Here is a 9,808-nt window from a genome sequence, read left to right on the forward strand (position 1 = left end):
TCTCATAAATAACTGCACCGAGTGACTCCGGTGAACAGATGATGTATTAAAAAGTAAAACTGCAGCAGAAAACAGTCGACTTCATGCTTGCAGGCGCAAATATAATAATATTGGGTTTTTGTTGTGTGTTAGTTCTGCCAATGCCATGCACAGAAAGCGATGCTTGGGAGGGGCTCGATGTTTTTATTATGTGCTTCCAGAAGACAAAGAGACAGCAGATTAGGCGGCTAACATGGAACTGCAATTAAGCACTGCCCATTTATAAACACAAGCTGACAAATACAGAAGCAAAATGAACCAATAAACTTCAATTATCTCTGGTGGGCCTGACAGCAAGTGAATAACCAACTCGTCCGGTTTTAGGAGACTCGGTGAGTGAGGAGGCCAGAATATGACGTCTGTCTCGTGTTTCTGACCTTTCACATAATTTCGTGTAATTTGAAGCAGAATTTGGCAAAGTGCTGTTTGTCTGTTTCTGAGAGTTCATCGGGTTACACCAGTTTTGTGCGTCAGCGATGCTTTTGGGAGCAAATATGCTTGTTTATGCAGTGCCGTCCTTGGGTTGCAGAGTTTCTTACACAGTAAGTGGAAATGTGATTTATGAAATCATTTTTTAGATTTTTTTAGGTGTTTTTTTTCTATACCACCAATTCACAACAGACTTATCTCGTATTACCCTACAGTAATACAGAGAAAACCCACAACAATCAGACGACCCCCTATGACCAACCACTTGGCAACAGTAGGAAGAAAAAACTCCCTTTTAAAAGGAAGAAACCCTGGGCAGAACCAGGCTCAGGGAGAGGCAGCTAAACTGACTGCTAACAAACAGCTTAAAAGCTGAACTCTGGATCCAGCTGCTGCTTAAACACTTCGCCAAACCCAGAAACTGCCCATCTGTCCATCTTCTTCTGCTGATCCAGTCCAAGGTCACGGGTGGTTGGAGCCTATCCCAGCTGTCACAGATCGAGAGGTGGGGTTACATCCTGAGACGTGGCCAAGCAGTCACAGGGCATCCTGAAGCTGATGATCTAACAACCCAGTCATGCAGCCCTCAGAGGACACTTCCACCACCTCTGACTGAGGTAGTGCTGGAGACTCTGACTGCTATTTGCTGTGTCGTGTTCAGTTTATGATGCTTCCTGATGCAAAATGTAATCTATTCATCACAAGCAAGACAGAGCCAGGAGACCCATCGTCATGCCTAAACACCTCAACTGCCTCCTTTCGATGTGGAGGAGTAGCAGGTCTACTCTGAGACCCTCTCGAATGACTGAACTCCTCACCCTATCTCTAAGGGACAGGTCAGCCAGCCTTCGGATAAAGCTCATTTCTGTTGCTTGTATTTGCATTCTCGTTCTTTCAGTCGCTATCAAAACTCGCGCCATACTGTAGATGAGGGTAGGAACATAGACTGACCAGTAAATCGATAGCTTCATGTATTTGCTCAGCTCTGTCTTCACCACGATGGACTGCAGACACCGTCCCAATCTGTCTGTGAATCTCTCGCTGCCCTCTCTCGTGAATAAGACCCAGAGATACTACCTTTCTCCACTTGGGGCAGAAGCTCATCATTGACCCAGAGTTAACACTCTGGCTGAGGACCACGGCCTCAGACTTGAAGGTGAAGGCTGCTTCACACTCGGCTGTGAACCACTTCTGGAGGGCACCACCTGATGATGCAGAACAACATCATCTGGATTTGGACATTCCTGGGGAAATCCACCACCCTCCAGGAAAAAGTCCAACTTATCGCAACAGGCGTCCAGGACTGTTGTTACAGGCCAAAACCTCCATGAAAAATCCAAACTGAGTCCTTTCACACTGCAAAACCATCCAGTCGGACAGACTGGACCATTGTCCTAGCCCGTTCTGGCCAAAGTCGCACTTACTGCGATTGAGTATTGACTATTGATTTATTGATTGGCATTCAAATATCTCAGTGAATACAGAATAAAGATCTACCACAAAGCAAGAAAGCACGAGACAAGGCTAATCAAAAGGTATCAGCTGAAGCATATGCTTATTACGCCAACCCTTTAAAAGATCTTTTAGCATGCAGCTCATGCTAATTATTATTCACCCATGGATTCACTTTTGGAGTGGCCTCTGGTGGACATCAGAGACACTGCGGTTTCTGGCTTCATTCTTCAGGCTCTTGCTGGGAAAAGACGTATATAAGTTTTTTAAAGTACACATAATTTATACATGCAGCCCCAGTGTTGTGTGTTCTGCTAATTATGCGTGGTTTGGTTTCGTCTTGAACATTTTCTGTGAGCTTGGAGTTCCTCGGTGTAACCCTCTTAAACCAGAATAAATCAGCGCTTCAGGTCGGTCTCAGAGGGTCAGCGTGCATTATACATGAAGCCGGCTGACTTTTGATTTGGGTTTAGACAGTTTTAATGCGTGCAGTAAAGTAAATGCAGTTCGGTCTTGAGCTCAATTCAAACAAAGAATCAGTGAGTGCTGGATATTTGTCTCTCTCTGTAAGCATTCACTGAAGGCCAGACTTCTTTCTAGCTTTGCTGAGCTTTTTGTTTTAAAGTTAATAGCTTGAACTTTTTGTGACAGATTTTTCGGTGCTGTTATTCATCAGCTGAGGGCATAAACACAGCAGAGACAAACAGAGGCGGTCTTACTCGTAACACAGGTGGATAAAAGCGTATTTCTGCACCTTACTGTCACTGCACAGTCAACCACACTGATTTGAGCTGAAGCTCTTTCCCAGTGCAGCGGTCGGAGAGGAAGGCCGTGAGCGCAGCCTGTCAGGGGTCTTCTGAGGACACGGCGGTCCAGCCAAGCAATCTGTCAGAGCTGAGGCATTTGGGACAGGCGGCCATCAGTTAATTCAGGGAGGGGCGGCTGGGTGAGGGGAGGCTGCGGCAAATGTTCTCATGTTAAAGGGATTATCTGAGAACAGAGCGAGGGAAGCGCAGTGGGCTGGAGGGACTATATTTCACTGCGGCGGGATACAAACTGTTCCCTCTGCTTTGATGAGTGAAGGGTGTTTTTAAGAAGTTCAAAAAAGTTTTCAGATTTTTAAAGGTCAGCACAACGGCTGCTTTTTAACCCGATTTCAGACGTTTTTCTTTCATTCAAAGCTGGAGGAGACATATAAACCACCGACAGTGCTCACTAATCCCACCAAACCCAGACGTGTGTCATGGATGTGAACCTACACTGAAGAAAAGGTGTCAATATCCATGCATGTCCTTCATGTTTAAATGCAGGTTTGGAGGGTTATGACCCCAAAACCAGACCGCACAATCGGATCCGCAGATGGAGAACAGAGGTCCAGTTTATCTGTTTCGTGTTTGTTTCATACAAAAAACATTTGGTAACTAACGTGGTTATGAAGCGGCTGTGATCAGATGCAGACTGGTGTTACCAGAAGCCTGTTTTTAAAGAAAAGAACAACACCATTTTTTTTTATCTGCATCTAAATGGTGTCTGCACGGTGTCTGGACTGTCGCAGCCGTCGCCTCTCTGCTCGTCTCTGTCAGCGTCATAAACCTGAAATGCGATCATGTCTGCATCAGTTAGACGGATAAGAAACGGACCCTGAAGCAACAGGTCAGGTCAGGTGTGCAGTTTGTTTTTCCCTTTGATGTTTTAAAGGTTTCACAGGTTTTTGTTCTGTTGGGAAAAAAAAAAAACCCTTAACATAAACTTCTAAGAAGTTCACTGCAGCTGTCTACACGTCTGCATTGGCACAACTTCAACTGTCAGTTCCTAAAAAAACCAAACAATATGTCGACACATGAGCACAGGAAGTAGGAAGAAAGGTCCAGTAAGGCAGGAAGTCTAAAACCTGACTCAGACTTCAGCCAAGAAAATCTGAGATGTTTGAGTCTGAATCAGAATCAGCTGATTATCCTTTAAAATAACTATGGTATATTTAACAAAGCCTGCTATAAACACTTTCAGAGTTACTGACAGGATTTATTTAGGCCCTCGAAGTACATCCGGGTGGGTCGAAATTTGGTGCTTTGTTTCTAATTCCAGCTTTTTGTTTTTGTTAATTGTCCCTTGGGGATAAATAAAGTCTTCTGATTCAGATTTTTTGAGTCGTCAGAAGTTTGTGAATCCAGGAGATCCAGAGGAAATCCTCAGGGCTGAAAAACCTGCGACCAAACCGAGGTCACAGCCACTGCGAGGGTCACCATCTAAAGCTGAAGTTTCTGCTCAGCACGGTTTGTCTCTCTAACCTGCTTCAAGCCTCAGACGCATCATAGTCTGAATGAACCGCATTTCTAAGGATCGCATCTTCACGTTGGACTTTACTGTTAGACTTAGCTTGTTCTCTTTGTGACTGTTTGGTCAACTTGAATCACCCATGAATCACCAGCAGTGGGTGGAGCCTAGTTAATCAAGCCTTTACCGGGCTCCACCCCCCCAGCGGCCCTGAGCCAGATGTGCAGTTAAGAAAACGAATGTGACCGGATCTCTGTTTGTCTGCGGAGCTCTAACATGGAAGATAGGATCGACGTTTGCCGGGTCTGAACATAATCATCAGAGAGAATGGACTTGTTTGCTTTTAGGGGCTACTTATAGTCCTTATCAATATTATTAAAACACTTGTAGGGACCCTGATAAGAGCTGCCAGTAAATGAAGTGCAGTGTGCCGGACAGATAGCGATCCCCTCCTTTTATGACTGCGGTTTAATGAGTTGTTATCGTGTGTTCCTATTGAAAAAAATGATGTATAATTAAATTATGTGTAATTGAAGGAAAATCCTGGATGAATTTTAAGCAGCGTTCCTTCTGATGTCGTATTTAAAGGCTCAGCGCTCGGCTCGCACGTGCAGGCTGTAAACTTCTGAAATCCAGGGAGGAGAAAACACAAAAAGCTGCAGTGACGCGTCTGCGAGCCGACAGCGGTGAATTATTTATTCTCATGTTGGAGGGATTATGGGGGAGGAGGGGGAGGAGCTCTGACAGTTAGAGGAGTGGAGAGTCGTACTGTGGAGAGAAACGCTGTCTCGTTTGTGCTGTTTTTCCCTTTTTTCTGATTGAATGGATATAATGAGAGGTGTGATGACTGTTAGCAGGTTGCCAGCCAGCGTGTTAGCATGAATAATGACTTCTGTGTTTATGAGAGATCGCCACTGAAAAAATAGACTGACAGCTTAGAATGAAGAATAAATACAGGACAGCTGCCACCTGGACTCAGAGTCGTCGTACGTATCACGCACACAGACGCAGCAGAGGGAGGCTAAGTTACACTCCGAGGTCAGCGGGTCGCATGAGGTCATCGACATGCACATGTTCATGGAAACAAACCCCTCCCCCTGCCCCCGCCTTCTCCTCAGAGAGAGTTTAGAGGAACTCCAGTTAAAGTTTTCACAGTGGTTATGTGTAGATGCTGAGGACATTACAGGAGGGCAGGGGTGGGACTCGTTCCTCGACCTTTAGGCTGAAATTTGTTCCTTTATTGACTTTGGACAAAGTTTAGGCCTCAACTTTTATTTTGGGGGGAAAATTAATAAAATCAAAAGGCCATAAAACCAAACCACCGCTTTAAAGACCGAACAGTCTAAATATAACGAGTCAGCCTTTACTTTGGTGTCATATCGGATATGTTCGAAAGAGTATTAAGAACAAAAACACTGTTTGGTCGGAGAATAAAGCTTAAATGTGGAGACTGGCGCAGGTTTAGCTCAGTGCGTTGGGCGGGCGACCACATGCCGTACGGCTGACAGAGGCCGGCCTGGGTTCGAGTCCTTTGCCGCATGTCTTCCCCCTTCTCTCCCTGCACCTGCTCTCCTGTCCTTCCTTCACTGTGTCTGTCAAATAAGCTGAAAAAGGCCAAACAGAATGTGGAGACTAAATCTGTTGTTTCAAATCAAGCGGCTGCTCTACCCTCTACAAGCTGCCGTGTGTAGGTGAAAATATTTCTCTTTATATTTGAAGCTAGGTGAAGCTAAAACCTCAGAGGACTTTGAAGTTTGTGAGAGAGAAATGATTGAAACAGTAACACGAGGGTCAGCGGGTCGGTGACCTGGTGATCATCAGTTTGTTCTGCCGGGAGGCCGAGGGGGTCGCACTGGCCTGTATTTGACTGTTTCCCCCCCGGCCCGTCTGCGGACACTCTCCTTGGTGTTGTTATCGTAGGAACATCAATATGACGAGATGAGAAAAGCACCGCCGGTCCTCTCTGACCCGTCGGGTCTCGTTGGGTCTGGACTGCTCTGGTCGCTCCTACAGATTTGGATCTGCAGAGTTTGTGGAGGTCGGGTCGGCGCCTCGAGCTGTTTGCTGCGTTACATGTGGATCTACGGCGTGTCGGCACGCGGCCTCGTTTTTCAGCTCCTCTCTGACAGACGCACAGTTGGGATCCATCTCGTCCTCACGATACAAACGAGCAGACGCACGAACGAATGAACGGATGAATAAGCTGCCGGGGCCGAGCGATGCGTTTGCGTGCAGCCAGTCAGCAGCCAGGCGTGTGGATATGTAGGGCGATGCAGCGAGCAGGCAGCGACCGCGGGCACAAGCCGCGATGGGAGGGGTCTGTGGAGGGGTATAGGAAGAGCGATGGAGAGAGCGACGGGGTAAAGCGAGGAGAGATGTCCTCAGAATGACCCACATCAGCACCAGACAGCTTCACCCCCTCCCCCTCTCTCTTACTCTATATCTCCTCATGCTCGCTCGCTCTTTGCTGCGTAATCGGCTGAAAAAAGAAAGCGAGGGGAAAAAAAGCAGAGGAACACGAGCGGGACGCCTGCACTCTAAAAATGCTCTCATGAAGGGTTCAGTAAGGGACCCGAGGGTTCCCGAACTCTGATATATACATGAAGTGTTTTTGTGATCTGCAACTTCATTAAACCCAAACCTGCGACCAAAACAGCCTTTCTGACGCCGTCACATGATTTCATGCTAACATGAGCTGAATGTCACTGAAACCTCCCACGTGCGGAAACGGTAACCATCCTCACACCGGCACACGAAGCTGACGGGAATGCCACGTCAGGGGCATTTTCCACTCGCCGTTTCCTCTCAGAGGTTTCCCCGTAACCACGGAGCCGCAGTGATGTCACCTGCTCACACCTGCACTTTGGCCCTTTTGGTCTGACTGCACTCCGAGGCACACTGCATCCTCATTGGCTGACGACTTCTGACTGACAGAATGCTCACCAATAAGCAGCCGTTGGTTTCTGACTTTCACCATAAAATAAACGCGGGGATTTATCCTCCGGAGAGCCGAGGAAAGAACTTTAGCGGTTTGTGTCCAGAGCAGAGGACGTGGCTGAGCAGGCTGAGGACACCGAGTGATTTACACATAAAATCATCAGGAAACCGTTTCCGAGGTCCAAACTCTGTCAAACATGACAGCAAACATGTTTGGTGTAACATGTTCCAAAGTAACACATTACTGTAATCACATTACATTACTGTATTACTGAAAAATGTAATGAGTCACAAAGCTCTTCAGTTATCTGCACACCGGGTCTCTTTCTGCATGCGCACTTCTGCTCCGATCAGCTGATGCGAGAGCCGTCATCCACACATGGACAAAACTTAGAACGTCGCCCAATGAATGGCCGGCCTTCCAAAATTACTACAAGAGCACGTGACACGAGCATCAGTACAACTGAGCGACTGCAACGCACCAGAGGCTTAGAGATAAAGTCACCTCGAGGTTCTTCATACAAAGTGAGGAAGCACTTGGCAACAGTAGGAAGGAAAAACTCCCTTTTAACAGGAACAAATCTCCAGCTGTGACTAGATGGGGTGAGGGGAGGGAGGCAGGACAAAGACATGCTGTAATGATTACATACAGAGAGGTGTATAAACACATAGTGAGAGAAGAAGAAACACCCAGTGCATCATGGGAATCCCCCAGCAGCCTACACCTATTGCAGCATAACTAAGGGAGGATTCAGGGTCACCTGGTCCAGCCCTAACTATATGCTTTAGCAAAAAGGAAAGTTTGAACACAAAAGTACTGAGTAAAAGTAACAAACTACATTCGGTAGATGATGAATTACTTTTGATAAAAGTACTAGTAGTAATAGATTACTTTTTTTGTACTAATGACCCCAGTAGCAGTGATGACCGCCTACAGACACCCATGATGATTGTGCTGAGAGCTGACATGCGTGTGCGTCTCCGTTAGTGTTGCACTCATTGGTGGGAGTTGTGTGTTTGCTGCAGTGCAAACAGGAGCTGTTCATAATGAATTCAGCTAACTTTTAATGCCTGCTTGGCTTCCTCTGCGGAGGCTGTCAGCCTCAGAAAGCCTCGGCTCTAAAAGGGCCCTGCACGCTCTCCTGTGCTTCTATGTGCTCGTGTGTGAAGCTAACGCGGTGGGAAGCAGGACCGGTGTTTTTCAGAGTGTGCTCCAGAGACGGAGCGTGTGAGCAGAGCATTAAACGGGAGGTTTAGCCCCGTCGGCGGCGCTATAGATTCAAACACGTGTGTGGAAGTAGGTCAGTAGTGAAAGGGTTCTCGGCTGTCCTCACACGGCCTCTGCTCGGCCCGTCACACCACTCGCGTCGACTCCAATTTTCTCTTCCTCGCCCCTCCTCCTCCCACTGCCCCCTTCCTCCTCCCCCTTCATCCCTTTCTCTCTGCCCCGATTAGGAGGGGAGCAGGTCCCACCCCTGGTTCAGACGGGTCTCCTGTAGGTTAACTCTTCCCGCTCCGAGTGAACTTTTATCTCCCTGCGAGGTTCCTCCTCGGCGGTCGGCTCGTGTTTTCACCGAGGCCTCTGCCAGACCATGTGCGGCATGTAACTGGTGTTTTTGAGGGAGACCCGACGCCACAAAATGGGGCCGAGCTCGGCGCTGTGAAGGCAGGACATGAATCAGCCTTTTCTCCCCGAAGCTCGAGTTAAAAACAGAGGCCAAAAAAATCTGGGAAATTAAGGAGAGAGGGAAACGGAGCCAGTGAACTTCCAGGAAGGCTGGATAAAACCCAGATCTGTGAACAAATGGTGTATTACCCAACCCAGCCAGCTTTACATGATTTACAGTAGAGCTTAGAGAGGGGCGGGTGGCTGAGCTCACACCGCCATCTGCTGGAAAGCAGCGGCAGCGCGAGGACAAGCCCCCCTTTAACCAAATAGCCAAAATGCCCCATCATGGCTCCCAAAAATGTGGCACAAATTCACACCAAACCCGGACCGAGTGTAAGCAAAGATGTTTTCTGAAAGGCGCTGAAAAGCCGAGCGATGAGGGTTAAAGCGAAGATGTGGAGGAGAATACAGTGGTTTGAATATCTGGAGAAGAACAGCATGTTCCCAGGACTGGTTCGGCTGGTTTCTATGGTGCTGATGGTTTCTATGGTGGCGGTGTTTTCGGTGGCAGCGCTGAATACCTCGAATGATTGAGGCGGTTCAGCGAGGAGGGAAAACAGCGCCGCAAGTTAAAGAAGGAACAATCAGAGAACGCTGGAAATGAAGCCTTTTAGACGCAGACAGACGCAGACATCGTAAAGCTCAAAGTAAATATACACGTGTGCTCGCACCGGTCACTTAACCGACTGTCAACACAGATATCTAATCAGCCAATCACATGAGAGCAACTCATTTACTGGGATTAGAGTGTACAATATCCAGTAAGCGTCATATCTGTCTTATCGAGGTCAGAGGAGACAGACTCGTTACAACTGAGGCCTGCACAAGAGCATCTCTCCATGCACCACGTGTCCAATATGGAAGCGGATGAGCTACAGCAGCAGAAGACCACACCGGCGACGCTCCTGTCGGCTCAGAGCAGGAAACTGAGGCTACAGCTCATACAGACTCAACAAAACTGGACACAGACCACCGGGAAACACTGCCCGGCTGCTTCCAAAAGGACAA

Source organism: Pelmatolapia mariae, linkage group LG22, assembly GCF_036321145.2.
Source record: "Pelmatolapia mariae isolate MD_Pm_ZW linkage group LG22, Pm_UMD_F_2, whole genome shotgun sequence".
Classification (NCBI taxonomy): domain Eukaryota; kingdom Metazoa; phylum Chordata; class Actinopteri; order Cichliformes; family Cichlidae; genus Pelmatolapia; species Pelmatolapia mariae.